Source organism: Rhipicephalus microplus, chromosome 2 (assembly GCF_043290135.1).
Source record: "Rhipicephalus microplus isolate Deutch F79 chromosome 2, USDA_Rmic, whole genome shotgun sequence".
NCBI classification, from domain to species: domain Eukaryota; kingdom Metazoa; phylum Arthropoda; class Arachnida; order Ixodida; family Ixodidae; genus Rhipicephalus; species Rhipicephalus microplus.
This window is the reverse complement of record NC_134701.1, coordinates 254781955-254794325: the sequence shown is the minus strand read 5'-3', so window position 1 is coordinate 254794325 and position 12371 is coordinate 254781955. Positions and strand designations below refer to the sequence as shown.

At 44.4% G+C, this 12371-nt stretch overlaps 1 protein-coding gene across 1 annotated transcript in view; it reads right to left on the bottom strand.

Moving 5' to 3' along the window:
• Positions 1 to 12371, bottom strand: part of LOC119169268 (cell adhesion molecule Dscam1-like) — a 269223-nt gene that overhangs the window by 183908 nt on the left and 72944 nt on the right. The gene's annotated exons all lie outside the window — the stretch shown is intronic.

Genomic DNA, 12371 nt, shown 5'->3' with positions numbered 1-12371 from the left:
ATTTCGATTTAGATTGATAGCCAGTGACAATAACATGTATCTGTATGGGCACACCGATTATGTGAAACATGCGATGAAAGATGACGTCACGAAAATGAACAAATGTCATTAAATGGAACGTCTACGCAGGTTTTCTTTGGGTAAGACAGCGATGGCTGTGGGTGAAATTTGCGTTTATTCTTAGGTGGTAACTGAGTTTAGCGCTGTTTCTTAAGATCACTTACACTGGACGCACATTTCGATGGTGCTGATAGGCTAAAACAAAGCAATTGAGCTGAAAGTAACAAAGTTTTACTGTAATTGTGACATCGTTATCAAGCCCCGCCGCGATGGTCTAGAGGCTAAGGTACTCGGCTGCTGACCCTCAGGTCGCGGGATCGAATCCCGGCTTCGGTGGCTGCATTTCCGGTGGAGGCGGAAATGTTGTAGGCCCGTGTGCTTAGATTTGGGTGCACGTTAAAGAGCCCCAGGTGGTCAAAATTTCCGGAGCTCTCCACTACGACGTCTGTCATAATCATATGGTGGTTTTGGGACGTTAAACCCCACATATCATCAACATCGTTATCAAGGACCGCAGTACACTGAACGATGCAAGCAGACTCAAGGAGCAAAAAATGAATCGGTCAGCTTTCGACTACTTTGTCTTCCAAATATTTTGTATTTGGTGGCTTGCTCCATCAAAGAGGGTTCAGAATGAACTTGTGCTCTTGTATGCGTTTTTATGTGTATGTACAGAACTCGTGCCTAGAAACGCGACACTATTATTGCTTTTCTTTTTTTTTAAACCACTTCTATAAGTTTTTTTTGTGTGTGATAACAGCGTCATGCAGCTGCAAATCTGGCCGCTTTGACGTAAGCGTTCTAGATAAAACTACCCTGACATCGCACTAACTTTAGGCGCCGAAAACCTAACAACATACTTCTTTTAATAAACACTCGTCACCAGTTTAATGTGTGTTGGTTTTGTGACAGTGGGCTCTCCAGAGGCCAGACTTGGCATTCCGTCACAATCAGTAAACAGCAGCTAACCACCACCCCAACGTGCGAGGTATAGCTTTGAGAATGAGAGCCCTTAGCACCAAGGCGCTGCGTCAGTGCAGTATATATTTTAGCTGTTCAAGCGACAAATACCATTTCCGATACATTTCATTGGAGCTGCAATAACGTGAATTCAGTGAGGTACACCTCTTTCCGTAGCAGATATTCGAAATAGTGATCATTCCCCATCGTATTACGTCTAATGAAGTGGCAGAAATTTTCAGCACAGTGTGGTTTGTATTTGTTATATGAAAGTTAGCGTGTGAAGGGGGAGGGGGGTGTAGGAAGAAGGGGCATAGTGGAGGAGCTGCAGAATGTGTCAACAACAAATACAATATTGACGTTTGCTAAACGAAACTATATATAGAACAAAAGTACCAAGAATTACAAAGGTCTCGTACAATTCATGACTGTTCTCCGCCGTGGTGGTCTATAGTGGCTAGGGTACTCGGCTGCTGACCTGAAGGTCGGGGTATCGATTCCCGGAAGCGGCGGCTGATTCTTCGATGGAGGCGAAAATGCTGTAGGCCCGTGTGCCCCGGCTCAGGTGCACATTAAAGAACCCCAGGAAGTTGAAATTTCTGAAGCCCTCCACTACACCGTCTCTCATATTCATATGGCGGTTTTGGCACGTAAAACCCACATATCAATCAATCAAAAATTTGTCACTTTTATTGTTTCTTCCTTCCTAGATTGAAAAAAACCAAGTCGTTTACTACAGCGCTAATAATGTAAAGAGAGCATTAATGTGTCTGCGAAATAAAAATAGCAAATGACCAGGAAGTTGAGAATGGTTTGTTAGTTTTGCTAAAGTAATATCATCATGTAAATCCGTGCTAAGCCCCATCTTCCCCCCCCCCCCCCCCCATCGTTGCACATAAGAACCTTGCAACATCTCTAAGAAGCTTTTCCCTTTAGCTCTCCTAAATAAATCACACCGGAATACGCGACACCTAGAATTTTTTTCCACTGTTTTCTTTCCAGGCAAGCATGGAATGGCACCGAACTTTGGAAAAGTACGACGGAAATGAGCTCTTACATCTCTTCCTTAGGGTGGCCGGCGAAACCATTTCACGCGAGGGTTTGCAAGGAAGCCGAACGAGAGTCTTTCCATCTTCTAAACGCAGTTAAAAGATCAAAGGCAGGAGCACCAGTGCCAAAGAAACGTGGCATTGGAAACACGTGGAAACGAATAGAATTTTGACGAGCAGAGAAATGCCCAGAGTTCAGAGCAAGGAGACTTTCGTGCTTCAATCCGAAAAAAACACAAGCAAATGAGTGAAAACGTATAGAGAACAGATTAGTCAAAAAGGATAAAAAATCAAAACAATGAAGAAGACGAAAAAAGAGGCGTACTAGATAGATTCACAAAAAGCAGCCAAAAAATCACAGGGACAGGGCGTCATTTCTTGTTCACGCCACTGGGCGCTTCAAAAGGTGGGAAGGGGCCAAATCTCGCGCTCGACCGAATTTGTGCATTAGAAAGCTTTAGGGCGTGGAGGGTGAAGCCAAGGATAGTCCAAGCTGAGAATGAGAAAAATATGACGGAAACACGAAAGTTGTACACGTGGAAGTGTATACCTTGCTATTTCTCTTTTAGCTAGCTTGCGGTAGGCTGACGCCCGATGGACACTGCATTATCATAATTCAAATTCGATATACCTTGCGAAGGAGACGTACAGTGCACATTTATTTTATAAGTTTTCTTTTTTTTCGTGCTTGATGGCCGGCTGTCCATTCGGTACGTGCTTCGTCATTTGCTAGGCGTATAAGCTTCCCCTTCTCGTATGCTCTCACGGGCATATCGTCATCTGCGCTTTCTCCAATACCTTTCGCAATAGCATTTTACGATTTTCGGATAAGCTGTCGTTGGCCCTGCGTATCTAACGTGTCATACGAGCTTTCCAGGACAATGGGAAGGGATCTTGCTACTACTCCGGTTAATTGTGTAGGTTATAGCATTTTTGCCCTTTTTGATCTTGTTTTATGCTGTTGAGCACAGACTAGAGGGGAGGTCGAACCATATTATGAAATCTTCGAACTGGTCTCTCTATGGGGCAGGGAGCACGCACTCACGCTTCCATTTGCGTATGTCAGGGAAAGCTATAGCATAATATGAAGGCTGATGCTAATTATTGTCGAAAAAACGTAATGAATTTTCACACTTAGCAGAGATGACAAGAAGACGAGGTCAAGAAAAAACTCCCGGGTAAGGAAAAGTCAACTACTTAGATGTCAAACGCTGTCCGAAAGACCCGAAAAGGTCCCTCAAAGAAGTAAGACCTGCAAAGTTTTTTTTTTCTCAATGAATTGAAGATGAATGTCCATCCCACGGACATCTCCTCCCAAGACGTTTCATGGCGTTACTTTATACTTTTTGTTTTTTTACAGAAATGTCATCTTCCTTTGTGCTTTGTTTAACCCATTATCCACATTCCGCTTTTTATATTGGAGTCACGTACATACAGACCTCTGGATCATTTTCTCTCGTGCACCTTGATAATGGCACGCGAGAAAAGGGCGATATACAAAGCAGGAACTAGATTCGGAACTCCGAGTACATCGAAGCTCATGCCCTTCATCACTGCTTGAAGCGGCTTCAGACACGTGTCAGGTCTTGACTGTGAGGGTAAAACAAGGTCACAGAGTTTGTGCTCGATCTGCCTAATTATTGAGAAGGCTCGAATATGCCAAAACGAGCTTCAGTCCGTTCTTGAAGAGCACACACACAAAAAAATGCTATTCCAATACGAGTCACGCGTTTTTCTAACAAGTTTAGTAACTTTTTTTTTTAATTTGAAGGTATTCGGGACATATTTCTGTGTGTATTATAATTCGCTATAGCCCCAGTAATCTAAAAACGACGTCATACACTTTTACTGACGCATTCATCCAGCAGCTAAAGAAGTTTAGCAAGAGGACCTGGTAGCAGAACTTCAATTTAATGTGAAAAGTTAACTGTAAGGTAGAAAGGAAGATAAAGACTATAAGAAATCACAAACCAAACAAAAACTAGAGATTCTCGACACTCATTTTTATGAATTGTTTCACCTTATTTCCATTCCCGGTTTCAGCTTTTTTTTACAGCGCTGCACTGAGAGAGTTTTCTTTTTTCACTGGAGTCAGCTTGCAAAAATCCACAATGCAAGCATGCACAATAACACAAAGTAATGAGATGGTTTTCTAAGAACTTACGCAGCAGCCCCATGAAACGTCAGAGAGTATTTTGAAAAAAAAATATCCAAGAAATGCGTTGGGAATGACAGGAATATTAATGCTTTCTTGCGTAACTGTTGTAATGATTTATTCTAAATGAAACTCAGTGCTTTAAATGTGGTTCACCGAGAACTTTTTCTAAATGCCGGATTCCATAGCTCCCGCAGATAAAGAAAAAAAAAAGAGAGTAAGTTATGTAAACAAATTGTCTCACACAGATTTCCTTTGTTGGGCTGCTCATGTAGTACATTAGAACATATCTTACTCTCTCTTACCTCTGTTTATTTCAGATAAGCAGATGATGATCTTAACCGTTAATCTATACAGAAAGCATGCAAATTGCAAGGGTAGAATTTTGGCTCTTTGCATGAAAGCGTTGTGTTGTTGATAACCACCTAACCACCTCATAACTTTAAAACTGAAGTATTCTTTAGGGTGTATGGTACGGACACTATGTGACTTCCTTGTATCTTGATTTCTTTAAAATGTATTTTCTACCACATCAAAGAGCTTTGTATTCAGCGTCAAAACAATGCATACATTTATTTTGACGACTTGTCCCTGACGGTCAGTGAAGCTGTCGAACCTCATAGGTAGTGCACACAGAACTCTCGAACGCTTCTAAAATCTGTTTGCTCGATGTTGTGCTTTCTAGCTTTTCTGAAACGATTGCCCATGTTTTCATTTACTAGTTACAAAATGAGGAAAAGTATATGTTATGCACGAAGCTAGGGTGCCTTGAAACAGTTCACCGTGAACACCAAGTAGGAGATCACAAAAATGTGGCCACACAGACGGGCCAATTCACAATGCACCTTGAGAGCAACGATGCATTCACTATGGCAGAAGCGCCGTTGTTGCGTCCCATATTTCCTATTTAAGTATCACGTTTTCGCCTGAACGTCGGCTCGTTTGCGCCTTTCGACGAAACTACACGACAAGGAGGGAGTCCGCACAACTGAATGAACGAAACAAATGTAAGGAGAAAAGAAGGGAACAAAATACTAAAAATGAAGGCAAAGGCGGCCACAGGAAAAGCTGTGTTCCCACGTGGGTGATACTATCACCAAGCGCCGTCTCTCGCCGAGACCTCGAGGAAAAGACGCTAGCGCGGCAGAAAACCCCCGGTCCCCCATTTGGCTCCTCATCAAGAGTACTTTTTTCTCAGCCGGCAACTTTCGTTCTCATCACGCGTGAACGAAACAGACACGGTCGAAGACGACGACAACCTTCTACCCTCACTATCGTCCTTCCTGTCCGCCTTTACTTTCTTCATCCTACGAGCCCTCTCTTCTCCCTCGGAGAGCTGCTTCTTCCTCTTGGACTCTTTCCTGCGTCGATTCAAAAGCGGCGCGAAAGGGCATGCTGCCTTTAACTAACGAGACAAACATGCCTCCGGGGATGTAACCCTGGATCGAGGATAAAAGGGCGTGGCATCGATGAACGCGGCGAAAAGAGGGCGTGCAAGTGACTCCATGAACAGTATCTGCAATCAACTCCTTTTCTCCTGGGCTGTCTCCTTTGTCCGCTTTTTTTTTTCTCGCGTGCTACTCTTACTCTTTCTGTTCGAACCGTAGAAAATGCAGACGGAAGAAAAAGTGCGGAGCGAAGCGGAAAGCTGGCGGTGATGGTAATGATGACGATGACGAAGACTGCAATGGCGATCGCTCCTTTTTAGCCATCTTCTTGTTCTCCGTTTAAGAAAAAAAATACAGTAAAGTGAGCGTCAAAGATGCACCCCCTGCCTCCCCACACCTTTCATTGCGTCTTCGCTGGCAGCCAAGACTTTCACTCGGGGGCTAGACTCGATTTCATCCCTTCATTGTGTCTTCTTGTACCTTGTTTCGCAGCATTGCGACCTTTTCTACTGTCGCGCTCCTCTCGCACAGTTTGGCACTTCATTCACTCTGTTCCACGTATCATTTCTGGCCAGGCCACTTCGTTCTTTGTTTCTGTTATCGCGAACGCTAGACAAAAAGCTGCTTCTTTTCCGTCAACGTAGAAAGAAGCCGACAACTCTTTTTCTTCTTTCATCCCCACCTCTCGCAAAACTTCCGTATCTGCAGCTGTACCCTAGCCTATTTCTTTGCCCTTTTCTCTTCCCCTCTATCGTTCTATTGTGCCAGGCGTTTCATTTTGTGTAACGTTACGCTCCTGCTTTCTCCTCCCCTTTCCTTCGACCCTTCCCCTTATTTTTCTCACGTATATTTGGTAGAGATCGTGTTTTGGCTCTCACCAATTTCACTTTTTCTGTGCCTCGCGTTGTTTTCTGCCGTTGCACTTATACGATCTCTTTCTGCTCTTTTGCTACTTTCCAGTGCGTTATGTAACTTGTTTTCTTGATGGTCTGTCCTGAAGATTTCACTCTGCCGAAGAAAATAGATTATCTGGAAAAGCAAAGAAGCAAGCATGGTTCTTAAACCGACGAATACGTAGTTTTCAAACGGCGTCTGTGTGCCGAGATGATTTGAGCGGGCAAGGTATATATTTATATAAGTGCGTCACCACGGCAGTAATAACAAAGGGAGCTGGAGCAACTAACTGTAAGAATGCATCGCCTCCCTCTCACACCTCCACCTTTTCTTTTCCTTTCTTTTTTTTTTACCGTCACTCTTTCTTGATTGCTTCGCGTCTCTTTGTCGCCCGCAAGTTGTCGATCAAGGTGTCTCCCTGTATTTCATTTTTGTCATTTTTACTGTCGGTGTCAAGAGTTTACCGACCACTTCGTCTGGGAAAACATACATTTTCCAGCTACTCGTAATCCTATTCGGTATAACTGCGCAGTACTTGTTAGTGCTGTAAAGAACAGGTCGGTAATCAATCTCAAAGCTGCCTGGCGAAGGACCTGGAATATAGCGTTTTTTATAGCGCATCATTGTCTATAATCTTTATGAACGCACTGTTTATAAGTTTATGTCATAGTGGTTTTCGCATCAAATCTACAGACCTCGTGGTGTTTGTACCTTCTCATCTTTCTGCAACCTCTTTTCTCCCCTTTATCCCTTCCCCAGTGCAGGGTAGCAAACCGGATGTGCGTCTGGCTAACCTTCCTGCCTTTCCTTGCATCTTTATCTCTCTCTCTCTCTCTCTCTCTTTCCATGGCGCCCACGGAGTCATTACTTTCACCTGCTTCAGTTTGTTGTTTGCCTTTATGATTTAATCATTTAGAGTGAGGCTCCTATAGATAGAAACACATGATGTTCAGAAAAATATTGTTGTAGCGGAAGCGCTCCAGAAGCTTGTAGTGTGTATTCGAACGTGGCTAAGCCTAACGCCTGCGTGACGAAGAGCCCGGGAAGCCAATGACCTGTCACAAAGCCTATCACAATTACGAAGTGTGTAACATTCGGCGTACTCTTCATTCTTACTTACCAATTTTTTTTTTCACTGCCACGAAGCTTTCTGAGAGGCCATCACTGAAATCCGCATCCTTGCCGTTCTGCATGGTTAGCAGCGGCTCCCAAACGACTTGGGTGGCCATTAACGTGGTCCGAATTATGTGCAGCCACACTCATTCTCTCATAATCTCTCTACCCCTTCTCTATTCAATTTCTTAGACACCTAAAGAGGAAACTTCTCCGTTCATCGTTTTTTTTTTGTAACTTTCCCTTCATGAGAGGTCCACCTACTCTTCACGCCCTACCGCAGCAGCTAACGTAACTGTTGCTGCATCACCAAAAATAAGCTTTAGACGAATAAGAAAAGCTGAGTAAGTGGCTTCGCAAAATAAGTTGCGCTCGTTTAAGTTTTTTTTTTATTCTTATTGTTACCTAATTCAGTGGTTGATCACTTGATCCAGAATGTGTTACTTGTTTTTTTTTCTTAGCTACAAGCATACACTTTCTCCATATACCAACAACCATTCAACTCCATTCACCATTCTTTTTTTTTTCTGAATGAGACGTAAAAAAAAAAACACAGCGCTCTGATCTATCCCGAAAAACCGGCACCGTAAAGCCCGAAGGTCTTCCATCGTGTTCCACGCTTTGGCGAATTTGCAACCGGAGCAATCAGCATCTTGGCGATGCATTAGCGGAGCTCACTTAAACGTTGGAGAAAATTAGGTGCGTCGTTAGAGGAAGCTCTCGTGGCGCATTACGGAGGACCACGAATGGAAAGTTCGATAACGTGGACTACGGCATGCCGAGGCTTTAGATGAGTTTCTTTCCTCCTAAGTTCTTCTTGAACATACTTGGCAGACATTCACACTGATGCACCGTAATGAATACGGCCGTTTCGAGAACACGCTTCTTAATGTCTTCTTGTAAACGAAGAATTGTACCTCAAGACGGCCGTCAGCGTAATTGGTTAATCAGGAAGGTTTTCCTTCCATTCAGTTATATTTCAACGCATTCGTCGCTTTAACCATTGGTGACAAGCTTTCAGTCGTAGTTTTCGCTCATAAAGATAGTTCTTTACTTTTCATCGTACGTTACGTAACTGATGGCATAAAGAATGTAGCTTCAAGCCTATCTCCTCGTTAGGAGTGCCTCCGGATCGGGTACTGACGCAAATTCTTACTTGTTCTAGTAAACTGCATTTATTGTTCTTTTGAAGTGTTTATAGATTAATCTTAACTAAGGCTTCCGTTTTTTTTTCCTGGGTACAAACAAGAGAGGAGTAGAAGTGAACAAATGAAAAACCTTATGTTAAGTAACAGGCGTCATTTGCCGACAGTTAGCCTGAGAATGTCAAAATACGTATAGCCAAAGCTAAGTGACTTCACCTAAAAACAAAATATGTGCAGCTTGCTAAATTACGTTCCGCTGTGCACGCCTGAAAGACAAAATATAGTTCATGACACTCACGTCGTCGTCGAAATGAAGTCGAAGTAGAGTGCTAAACTAATAATTGCAGATCTTCTCAGCTACATGAGCGTTTCTGGATTTTGACTAAACCAAAACGCACTTACACTGCGGGGCACCAATTCTGCGATTCACCGCTTAGCAACAAGACGCCTAACGTGAAGTACTACCTCGGTGTATGCGCATGTACGCCAAGCGAAGTCTTTGTCTTATCACCACAAAGCTGGGACTCAAAGTGAGATTTTTTACTCATCCCCATGTATGAGGCAATAGCAAATGAGCGTCTTTAGTGAAAATTGACATTTGCACACTGTTAGTCACATGCACTGTTTCTTTTTCACTTACTTCCAATTAATAAGGTAAGGATGTGAAAGATACACAAAGCTATGAAATCCGAAGATATATGTAGATTATCTTCTGGAGCCGTTTCTTTTTGACTGGCTTAACCTTGAAAGCGCGGCGCCGCGGTGGTCTGTAGTGGCTAAGGTATTCGGCTGCTGGCCCGCAGGTCGCGAGATCAAACTTCGGCTACGGTGGCTGCATTTTCAATGGAGGCGAAAATGATGTAGGCCTGTGTGCTCAGATTCAGGTGCACGTTAAGGAACCCGCGCTGGTCGAAATTTCTGGAGCCCTCCACTACGGCGTTTCTCATAATCATATGGTGGTTTTGGGACGTTAAACCCCACGCATAAATCAAACAATTAACCTTGAAAGCAAGCAAAATAGTGTGTAAATGCTCATACATAACCTTCAGGTGGCTCATACGGGACGTTATATTGAACTGACAAATATAGCTCTAATTGATTCTGTGTTTTTAGCCATTCTTTGCCAGGAAAAGTGGTATTAAACACAGCGAGCCTGTGCAAAGAGAAAGTGTTTAGTAGTGAATTTCATGCCACCAAGTGCGGGCAGCCGACGTTGTGCGACAACGCAAAAGTAAGGTATATGAGCTGTTCTTTTCATCACCATACCCCTTCAGAACTTCTTTGGGACTAAAGAAGAACGCCAGAGTAGTCTCCATTGTGCCTCGCACTTAGTGCGTGGTCAGCCGCCCCTTTCAAGTCTCGCATGGCACGGTGCACTCAAGTCAAAGCAAAGGGCTCTGCCCCAATCCAGTGAGCTGATTAGGTAAAGGAAGAAAGCCTGCAGTGCACAGAAAGGTACCACGCGAGGGTAACACTGTGCGCCCGCGGAACAGGCCGAAATGGAAGAAGCGAAGCGAGACCCAGAAGAAAGGAACAGGCTGGTTGAGAGTGTTGCGATGGCCTAGACTAGCGTATAGGTATGCGTCTAAACAAGACGACGCGCGCGGGCTTTATCCGCGACAATTAAGTTACAGCTCGGCCCAGCCGCACTTAGCCGGCCCACGGAATAAAAGCATCGCCGCGGCAGGCCAGCGAGCGAGCGAGCGAAAGCCAATGGAAAACAGTTGGTGGCCCGGAGTCGCGCAAGACTGAGAGTGGCTAGGCGCATCGCGATGCCCATCAGCGCCGCGCAGTCTGTCTGACTCGGCAGTGCTGCGACTCCTTAAGCGCCCCAATCGAAGGCGACGGCGCGGGCTCTTGTCCGTTTCATCCCCAAAGGGTAATTCTCCCGCAGCTCCTCCCGCGCGTCATGACTGCCGCTCCAAGCTCCCCTAATGATTTCCAGGGGGGGGGGGGGGGGAGGAGGCTAATGATTTGTACCTCGACTGCCCCCTCTTGCTTCTCCGCTTTCAGCGTGCGCGCGCACGCAGTGCCCCTTTTTGCCGACTGAAAGGGGAAACCAATTGAGCCGCATTCCTTAGGGGCACATTGGGGACACGTCTACACCGCATTTCTCGGCGTTTAGGGAGCACGGATAGAAGCGGCCGGAATGAACACGTAGGCTGCGCATTTGATGAAGCAGACGATTCGACGCATCTCCCGCGAAGCATGGAGGCGTCGGCGCTTTTGTGTTGAAAGACCATTGGAGAAGTCGAAATGGGATAGCTCGGAGCATAATGGTGCTATCTTGAAGCTTTTATACGAAAGAACCGTATTCAGGCTGGACGAAACCGATGAATGCGCTGGATAATTGAGGAGATTGAAGAGGACTGCGAAACGCTTTGCATCGGTTTTGGCGCAGCGGTGTCTTCCCCGCCTTGCTTTATTGGCCCCTTCCTTCTGTACTTCATTCTCACGAAAATTGACCAGGAACGAAAAAACTCCTACATAAGCACTTTTTTTTTCGTTAGCTGCCTTTGAGTCGAATCGGCGCATTCTTCTGCTTGGTCATGACTTTACACATGCCAGTAAGGGCTGATAGCTAGACGACGCATATATCCAACAACTGTTTCAGAAGTGATTAAGAGAAAAAAAAAACTGAAGCGGGGTACAAAATAGTATACTTGATGCTCTCTAGGCTCAGTAGGATAGTGTGATAGCTATTCATTTTAGAGATTAGTGCATTAAACACAGGCTGTTACGGTGTGTATGTTCGCCAGGCGTATATTTATTTAGTTTTTATTGTTGTCTCGGCCTGTCGTTCTTTCTAAACTTAAAGTTTGTTTTCATTCGTTTGTTGTAGTGATCACAGACAATGGAAAATTTAGTAAGTGAGCTACTATAAAAATGAGAATGCTCTTTAAAATCTGCACGGAGGAAGGCTAACCAGTCTGGGCAGGTTGCTAGATGATTGATTTCACGTCATCAATCATTTATTCATTTGTGGCACTACAACATCGGGAAACATACCGAAACCCACTGTAGAGTGGCATTAGCGAATGCTGGTGCACCTCCTTATCAGTGTGACATGGTAACTACGTAATTCACTTCAAAAGACGACGATTGCTGTAGTCCGTTCGATCACAATACGCAGTAACTAAGGTATACCGGTAGTTTGCCTCTGTTGTTTATTCCTCAAGGTGCTCTCATTCCTTAGCCGTCCTGGCATCCACCGTAAACAATGCTGTAGAAAAACCAACAAGCCTCCTTTCTCCCACCTCTTCCACACACAGGCTCGCATGCCTCCTTTCACCTCGTGCTTCTATTTCACCCATTCTGTCGCAACATAGCGCAGAAAAACAGTCACTGTCCTATCAAAAATTTTTAAGGCTTAAGTCCTGAGTATGAGTCTTTGTTGCAGACATGCATACCCCAATGCTTCATTGAGGAGAAAAAAATGTGGCTTGAGAATGACTCCTTCCTCCGTTTACAAAGGTAATGCAGAATGTATAGAACAAGAACAACACATGCTAGAGGCATTGCTAGAAAAACCCAGCTAGAAATATTAGAAAAACATAGTGCACAGCAAAATGGGCAATGCTACAAATACGATCAGAAAAGCTTGTGT